Genomic DNA, 10,295 nt, shown 5'->3' on the forward strand with positions numbered 1-10,295 from the left:
GTAGATACGGTTTCCCTCTATGCCAGTCCTTTCACCGAGCTAAAGAATATGGCTGTGGTGAAATACAACTCCCACTGATAAGCTGTTTCAGATTGAAAAACATTGCGCCCACCAGAGGATTTGATTCTGACCTTTCTCACCTGCTCAAGAGCCCCATAGCAGCTGCAAAGTTAGCGCTATCATGAACTCTCCTGAGGTAGAAGCCAAGGCACACCAGAGGATTCTCTGCTGGGACCGTCCAACCCTGCCGAAAAGCAGTCCTAAGAAAAGTGTGTGGGAAGGTTCCCGGACACTCTATGGCTGCTTTTTTACTGAGGAGGAAACACACGCAAACACGGGGAGAACATACAAAGTCCTTGCAGATGTTGACCTTGCTGGGATTTAAACCCAGGATCCCAGTGCTACAAGTCTTCAGTGCTAACCACTGATCCAATGCTGCCATTCACCCTCTAATATCTAACAGGCTGGAGAAACTTGCACCTACTGCCACGCTATCTTCAGCTCCTTTGTGAGAAAATGTATTTGGGCAGCCACTCAGTCTACCAAATAAAATTCCTGAGAAGGAAATTGGGGAAGGCTTCGCTACTGGTACTGGGGCAGTGCTAATACCATGGCGTCGTACCATAGTTTACTGGAAATATTCCAGGCTGGTAGGAGGCAAGCAAATTCCCACAGAAAAGTACCAACAGTAATATTCAGGCCACATTTCAAGTGCAAGCAGCTTTAGAGGACTTCCTGGGAGAAATGACATGCAGGGTAGATACGGTTTCCCTCTATGCCAGTCTTTTCACTGAGCTAAATACAACTCTCAGCAAAAAAAGTTGTGGACTGGCTCCATACCGTCCCTGGCCACATTCACCTGTCCACGTGTTTGTGGTTAGGCGGTCCTTCCACTGGGGAGGGCATGGGTAATGTTGTGGGACCCATGCTTGTGGAAGGCGGAGACGATACCGGGAAAAATAATGGCGGCTGGGGACCGAGTATGGATACCCAGTCGCCACCGCCATAAGATTGTGGACAGCTTCCGCCTCCATGAGCTTAAAAACCCATATTTCAAGTGCAAGCAGCTGCCCACAAATCTGGCAGTTTAGTGTTGCGACCTGTGGGTGGGTGGGTGGCTGGCTGCATACTTGCACTTACATTCCAAGTAACAGAAAACTAAGAAGATGGTGGCCTCTATCATCATCATGGCCTCACCTCGGCACTATGAACTCTCCTGAAGGAGAAGCCAGGGCCCGCCGGAGGAGTCTCCGGTTCTCTGGTGGGCCCGTCCAACCCTGCCGAAAAGCAGCCCTGGATACGCAATAACAGTATAGGAGACCCACTTGTTAATAATGGGAACAACAAAGCATAGCCGGCTGATGGCTCTCTAACAATAGCTAGGGCAGACTGCTGGCCTTTTAAGAATAGTAAGGGCCATCTGATGTCCCTATAAAAATAGGCTTTATGACTTTCAGAGTCCCTCCATCATAAATAAAACAGGATGTGTCTGATGATGTGTCACACACCACATTGCCAGATAAGGTTGTAAAATGTTAAAATGACATTTCCCGGTGAACGCATTTGTCTTAAAAAATAACGTAAACAAAACAATAGGATATTTCTTTAGTATAAAAAGCAATTTAACCTCAATGTAATCACATTGTTCAGCTCATGCACCTCCTCCTCCATCTCCGAAATGACCACATCAGTCACAAGCTGACAGAACTGCAGCACTGCCTTGGCCAAGCGGCAACAGGCTGTGCTGAAGATAACATGCTTAATGCTTAGGTGACAAACCGCCCAGCGCTGCAGAGTTGTTGAAAGCTGTAACACAGCAGCCTGATCTGTGGCTCTCACCGCTGAACATACAGCCAGGCATGGTCGTGTGTGACAATGGGCGGAACCTGGTGACGGAGAACTGACAGCCGGGGTAGATACGGTTTCCCTCTCTGGTGGGCCCGTCCAACCCTGCCGAAAAGCAGCCCTGGCTAATAAAAGTGTGGGGGAAGGTTTCCGGACACTCTGTGGCTGCTTTTTTAATGTTGATCGGCCATGCTTATGCATGTTATTTCTCAAAATGCATTACAGATCAGGCCATTGTCCAACTCTGTATTCAAGAAATTAAATGCGCAAAGAAAGATGTGTGTGTGTCAAAGCACCACCGACAAGTGCGAGTTGATGTTGGACGGGCTGCCATTGCTTCTGCAACAAGCTCAATTACAGGACTTCCTGGGAGAAATGACACCCAGGGTAGATGCGGTTTCCCTCTATGCCAGTCCTTTCACCGAGCTAAATACAACTGTCAGCAAAAAAAAGTTGCGGACTGGCTCCGTACCGTCCCTGGCCACATTCACCTGTCCACATGTGTTTGGTTAGGCGGTCGTTCCCAGTAAGTGCACTGGGGGGGCACGGGTAATGTTGTGGGACCCGTGCTTGTGGAAGGCAGAGGCGATACTGGGAAATATATTGGCGGCTGGGGACCGAGTATGGACACCCAGCCGCCGCCGGCATGAGGTTATGAAAAACTTCCGCCTCCACGAGCCTAAAAGGCTACATTTCAAGTGCAAGCAGCTGTCAAAAATTTGGCAGTATAGTATTGCAGCCTGTGGGTGGGTAGGTGGGTGGCTACCTGCATACTTGCGCTTGCATTCCAAGGAATGGAGAAGGGACAAGTGAACGCTGCAGTGGGACAAGGACGTGGACGGTGATTGTTGCAAGTCTGCAACGACAGGTGCATGGCGGGAGGCATCTTCGCATGTGCCAAGCATCTCTTATGATGGGCACACTTTTAGGCAGTGACCTGGGAGTCAGAGATGCTTCCAGAGGTCTTCCCCATGCTGTTCCCACGTCTTTTCAGCACTGTATGCATGTGTCTGATGATGTGTCACACACCACATGGCCAGATAATGTTGTAAAATGTTAAAATGACATTCCCAGGTGAATGCATTTGTGTTGGTTAAAAGCAATGCAAAAGTGTAAAAACGCATCAAAAACGCTACGAGTGAACATAGCCCAAGGTGTGGAGGAGAATTTTTGTTTTTGGTTATTTATTTTGCCTTATATACAAGTCATTACCCTGGAAAGGATGTTCCTTAACATATTTCCCAGGAAAATCCATTTTGGTTTCGTTTTTGTAAGTTTTATTGTGAGTCTGTAAAAGTGGCGTAATACCTCTGACCACGTTGTTGACAGCAGTGATCTGGGAGTCATAGATGCTTCCAGGGGTCTTCCCCATGCTGTTACCATGTCGTTTGAGCATTATTCCCATCGATTTGGGCAATTTTTAGGCCCTCTGTAGACCGCCGGGGAGAGCCGCCTGAAAAATGCTCGAGTTTCCCATAGACTTACAATGGGCTCGTTACTCGGGTCGAGCACCCGAGTATTCCAATGTGCTCGACCCGAGCAACGAGCACCCGAGCATTTTAGTGCTCGCTCATCACCATTAATGACGTAAATGATTGATCACTTGGGTCACTTATCATTAATTCTTCAATATTTGTCACAGTTGTTAATAGTAAACTCTCCAACCAATGAGGTAAATGTTATTTGGTAAAAAAAAGACACGCGAGGAATAAATATACACAATATTTCCCATAATATGACTATTATATCTTTGGGGAATGTTCACAAGTGGCATTTTTTTCAGGGTTATTTTTCTGCTGCTAAAACATTGCGTTTTACAGTACCAGCTTAGTGAATGAGATTTCTAAAGTCTCATTCACATGCTGCGTTTTTTTCCTTTTTTTATTTTAAATTTGCAGGATGTTAATTCTTTCAGGGGTTTTGCAGCATTTTTCACCCATTCAAATGAATGAAAAAAAAACAACACAAGTATAAACACTGCAAAAACACAGCAAATAAGTGTGGATTGTATGCAGTGTTTTTCCTGAGTACAACCTGGTTTTTGGTGTGGAAAAAAATGCTGCAAAAACGCAACGTGTGAAAATTCCCTTATCCTGGTTGTGTTGTATTTGGAAATAAAACAGTACGGCCAAAAAAGCATATTGCTAGGCAGCAACTATGTGTGTAGAGCCACTCCTTGAAGATTCCATCACAAGATTCCATGATGACATCACAGGTCATGGTCGGGCATTATGACATCACAGCTCACAGTCACTATATATACAATGTACACAGGGTCGCGGCTGCCTTTGTTGGCTTCATAGTGACTGAGCGCACTTGCAGTTTCTCGCTATTCTATAGTGACTGATCGCACTTGCAGTTTCTCGCTATTCCATAGTGACTGAGCGCACTTGCAGTTTCTCGCTATTATATATAGTGACTGATCGCACTTGCAGCTTCTATGGCTGAATTACTTTTGGACAATCTTCAAGTAGAAGCTCTATGGGAGATTCTTACCACCAATCGCCCTGAGATTGTGCTTCAACCACCCGATGGCGTCCTCAGCTTCACTCACCGGCTGGTGGTGGAGCTTGTAAGGGACTGCCTGACCAAATACCACCGAGGTCATCTCACCTCAGAGTATCTGACGGATTTACCTCAGAACATCAGGACATTACTACAGCAGGTAAGTGGCGGACGCTCCGCATAAAACTTCTCAATAATGGATAATAATGGTGGGATAGAAGCAGGGGCTGATTAAGAGTAGCCAGGGCCCTGGGCAGTTTAGGAGCCGTGGGCCCCCAGCACCCGATGTATCACATGACATGGCACATAATTCCCTTTGATAGATCATGTGATAAGTCATTCGATTAACATGCAGGTGCTCAAGTGCACTACACATAACAGAGCGCTATACATAATAGAGCAGGGGTGGGAAAGTAATATTACTGAGGGGCCACATGAGAAATGTGACTGTTGTGTAGGCCGAATCAATAGGCTGAAATTAATTCTGCTCAATATTAACATATTAATTATATTTTATATTATTAACTGTATCACTTATTATTGAGCAGAATTAAGTGTGCTGGCATCCCCCTACATACAGTAAGAGCCCACACACATACCCTATATACAGTAAGAGCCCACACACAGCACCCTTTATACAGTAAGAGCCCATACATAGCACCAATGTACAGTATGAGCTCACACACAGAATCCTATTTAGAGTATGAGCCCTCACATAGCCCTCTATATACAGCCAAGCTCTCACATAGCCCTCTATATACAGTATGAGCCCTCACATAGCCCGCTATAAATAGCTGAGCCCTCACATAGCCCCCTATATACAGCATGAGCCCCCACACACTTTAAATATTGCTTGGCAGCATGTATTTGTGCAGAGCAGCCGCTATAAGATTCCATCACAAGATTCCATGATGACATCACTAGTGATGGTCGGCCATTATGACATCAGAGCTCACAGTCACTGTGTACAATCTACACAGGGTCATGGCTGCCGTTGTTGGCTCCATAGTGACTGAGCACTTGCAGTTTCTCGCTATGGAACATCAGGACATTACTACAGCAGGTAAATGGTGGACGCTCCGCACAAATCTTCTCCACAATAATGGATAATAACGGTGGGATAGAAGCTTCTTCTTTCTTCCAATATAAGACAGGACAAGACCCCAGATATGTAGTCAATGTATCTGCAGAGAGGAGCAGACGTCAGATACAATGGCCGCCTTCATTGTGATCTTTCTCATCTCGAGATTTTTCATTTGTGTTTCTTTTCTTCTTTTTAGGCTGAAAAAAGATCTCAATATAGAGATTTGTCTTTTGTTAAAGAACTGACCGAAAAAGTCCTGTGTGTACTGGAAGGTCCGGCCCGCTCATCGGAACGCCCGGTAAGGATCCATCATCTTCTCTATCACACGTCCTTGTTTTCTGATCTTCTCCAGATCACCAGCCAGATATCAGAAGATCTGGTGTTAGATCTTATCGGCCTCCCTGTCAGCTCCTGGCAAGCACAGGAGGTAAGATGGCCGCCTGTCTCTGCTGATGGCAGTCTGTATTCTGCTGATGTAGTCACAGCTCAGTGGTGGGAAGTCTGTATTTCCGCCTCTGTCTCCCTCTATTATCCATATTAATGTTTTTGCAATGTTACCTCATCTTAATCCATTTTATCTGAGAAAAGTCCTCATGATGGCGTTTGATCTGTATAGTTACAGTTGGTGTGTCTGTAAATGCAGGTTCAGTCCTTCCTGATTTGTGGATTTGGTGATTTAGTGGAAGGTTCATCGTGTTAATTCTATATATTCTATCAATCAGGAGACACCAGAAGGCGACACCGAAGATGAGCAAAATGTGACCCCAGAAACCCCTGACCCTAATACGAGTCAGCCGGGACCGAGCAGCGATCTGACTACAGGTGAGCCGATCACACAACCTTCTACAGGAAAAATCCGGATATTATAGAGAACAGGGGATCATTTCACATTTACTCTTTCCACTCTCTAATCAAACATACAGAGAGCCAAAATGAAAAACTTGGAAAAAGTCACGAGCCAATCAGTATACTGGGTACCACAAAGTCCTCCATAATGAATAATGGGTCCCACATAGTCCTCCATGCAGAATAATGGGCCCCACATAGTGCTCCATGCAGAATAATGGGCCCCACATAGTCCTCCATACAGAATAATGGGCCCCACATAGTCCTCCATACAGAATAATGCCCCACATAGTCCTCCATACAGAATAATGGGCCCCACAAAGTCCTCCAAACAGAATAATCGGCCCCACAAAGTCCTCCATACAGAATAATGGGCCCCAGATAGTCCTCCATACAGAATAATGGGTCCCACAAAGTCATCCATACAGAATAATGTGCCCCAGATAGCCCTCCATGCAGAATAATGGGCCCCACATAGTGCTCCATGCAGAATAATTGGCCCCACATAGTGCTCCATGCAGAATAATGGGCCCCACATAGTCCTCCATACAGAATAATGGGCCCCACATAGTCCTCCATGCAGAATAATGCCCCACATAGTCCTCCATACAGAATAATGGGCCCCACAAAGTCCTCCAAACAGAATAATCGGCCCACAAAGTCCTCCATGCAGAATAATGGGCCCCAGATAGTCCTCCATACAGAATAATGGGTCCCACAAAGTCATCCATACAGAATAATGTGCCCCAGATAGCCCTCCATGCAGAATAATGGGCCCCACATAGTCCGGCACACAGTATAATGGGCACCACATAGTACTCCATACAGTATAATGGGCACCACATAGTCCTCCATACGGAATAATGGGCCCCACATAGTCCTCCATACAGAATAATGGACCCCACATATTCCACCGTACAGAATAATAGGCCTCACATAGTCCTCCATACAGAATGATGGCCCCACATAGTCCTCCATACAATATAATGGCCCCACATAGTACTACATAAAGAATAATGGCCCCACACAGTCCTCCTTACGGAATAATGGCCCCACATAGTGCTGCATACAGAATAATGGCCCCACACAGTCCTCCACACAATATAATGGCCCCACATAGTCTTCCATACAGGATAATTGACCCCACATAATCCTCCATACAGAATAATGGGCCCCACATAGTCCTCCATACAGAATAATGAGCCCCACATAGTCCTCCATAGAGAATAATGGGCCCCACATAGTCCTCCATACAGTATTATGGGCCCCACATCGTCCACCGTAGAGTATAAAGGGCCCCACATAGTCCTCCATAGAGAATAATAGGCCCCAGATAGTCCTCCATACAGTATAATGGGCCGCACATAGTGCTCCATACAGAATAATGGGCCCCACATAGTCCTCCATAGAGAATAATGGGCTCCACATAGTCCTCCATACAGTATTATGGGCCCCACATAGTCCACCATACAGTATAAAGGGCCCCACATAGTCCTTCATAGAGAATAATAGGCCCCACATAGTCCTCCATACAATATTATGGGCCGACATAGTCCTCCATAAAGTATTATGGGCCCCACATAGTCCTCCATAGAGAATAATAGGCCCCACATAGTCCTCCATACAGTATAATGGGTAACACATAGTCCTCCATGCAGAATAATGGCCCCACATAGTCCTCCATAAAGAATAATGGGCCCACATAGTCCTCCATACGGAATAATGGGCCCCACATAGTCCTCCATACAGAATAATGGGCCCCACATAGTCCTCTATACAGTATAATGGGCACCACATAGTCCTCCATACAGAATAATGGGCTCCACATAGTGCTCCATACAGTATAATGGCCCCACATAGTCCTCCATACAGTATAATGGGACCACATAGTCTTCTATACAGTATAATGGCCCCACATAGTCTTCCATACAGTATAATGGGCCCCACATAGTCCTCCATACAGTATAATGGGACCACATAGTCCGTCCTCCTTGCATTATAATGGGTCCTACATAGTCCTCAATACAGTATAATGGGCCCCACATAGTCCTTCATACAGAATAATGGGCCCCACATAGCCCTCCATACAGTACTAAGGGCACCACATAGCCCTCCATACAGAATAATGGGCTCAAGATAGTGCTCAATACAGAATAATGGGCCCCACATAGCCCTCCATACAGTATAATGGGCACCACATAGCCCTCCATTCAGAATAATGGGCCCCACATAGTCCTCTATACAGTATAACGGGCCCCACATAGTCCTCCATACAGTATAATGGGCCCCACATAGTCCTCCATACAGAATAATGGGCCCCACATAGCCCTCCATACAGTATAATGAACACCACATAGCCCTCCATTCAGAATAATGGGCCCCACATAGTCCTCTATACAGTATAATTGGCCCCACATAGTCCTCCATACAGTATAATGGGCCCCACATAGCCCTCCATACAGAATAATGGGCACCACATAGCCCTCCATACAGAATAATGGGCCCCACATAGTCCTCCATACAGTATAATGGGCCCCACATAGTCCTCCATACAGAATAATGGCCCCACATAGTCCTCCATACAGAATAATGGGCCCCACATAGTCCTCCATACAGTATAATGGGCCCCACATAGTCCTCCATACAGAATAATGGACCCCACATAGCCCTCCATACAGTATAATGGGTACCACATAGCCCTCCATTCAGAATAATGGGCCCCACATAGTCCTCTATACAGTATAATTGGCCCCACATAGTCCTCCATACAGTATAATGGGCCCCACATAGCCCTCCATACAGAATAATGGGCACCACATAGCCCTCCATACAGAATAATGGGCCCCACATAGTCCTCCATACAGTATAATGGGCCCCACATAGTCCTCCATACAGAATAATGGCCCCACATAGTCCTCCATACAGAATAATGGGCCCCACATAGTCCTCCATACAGAATAAGGGGCCCCACATAGCCCTCCATACAGAATAATGGGCACCACATAGTCCTCCATACAGTATAATGGCCTCACATAGCCCTCCATACAGAATAATGGGCACCACATAGTCCTCCATACAGTATAATGGCCCCACATAGCCCTCCATACAGAATAATGGGCACCACATAGCCCTCCATACAGAATAATGGGCACCACATAGTCCTCCATACAGAATAAGGGGCCCCACATAGCCCTCCATACAGAATAATGGGCCCCACATAGTCCTCCATACAGAATAGTCATTTCTCCATTATATTGCTGTATTATGTCTGTAGGATTAATATCCTCTAATACATTTTATTTCTTCATCATTTTATCACTATTTTAGAAACAACTGAGCTGTTGGATCCTGACAGTGTAATCTTAGAGATCCCGGAGATCCAAGAACCTGCCGGTGTAAGTATTATAGAGGGAGATGTCTGTGTATCACCAGATCACGGGGTGTAAATGACCCGTCCAGTATTATCCCCCATATAACCAGGGGACGCCTCTATTATTAGAGGAGATGACACTATTGCATTAGATAATAGCGTTTATATTATAGGGAATCCGTCAGCAGGTTTCTGCTCACCTATCGGATCAGTGACATCAGCTGGGACATAATATAGGAGGAGACGTTTCTGCATCTGGAGATTTTCTCCAGCAGCTTCTAGATCTTAATATCATTTCTTCTTCTTCTTCTTTTCTAGGACTTGATGGAATCATTGATCCCGGCGAGAAAGCCGCGTATGAGCGACTACGAAACATCTAAGCTGATCAGCAGCGGATCTTTTGGGTGAGATTTCAGTTGGCATAAGCCACATTTCTCAGGGTTCCCTGTGACAATGCTTCAGCCTCTGTGCTCTGCCATTCAGTGTTATCATAGGGATATGATCTGAGGTGAAAGGTGATAATGTGACCTGGGTGAGGGTCCGGCAGACGTGGCATTGTGCAGACTTCCCATAGGTGATAATGTGACCTAGGTGAGGGTATGGCAGGCGTAGCATTGTGCAGACATCCATAGGTGACAATGTGAC

Source organism: Phyllobates terribilis, unplaced genomic scaffold (genome assembly GCF_046119375.1).
Source record: "Phyllobates terribilis strain yellow unplaced genomic scaffold, ASM4611937v1 Scaffold_19__1_contigs__length_20705806, whole genome shotgun sequence".
NCBI classification, from domain to species: Eukaryota; Metazoa; Chordata; class Amphibia; order Anura; family Dendrobatidae; genus Phyllobates; species Phyllobates terribilis.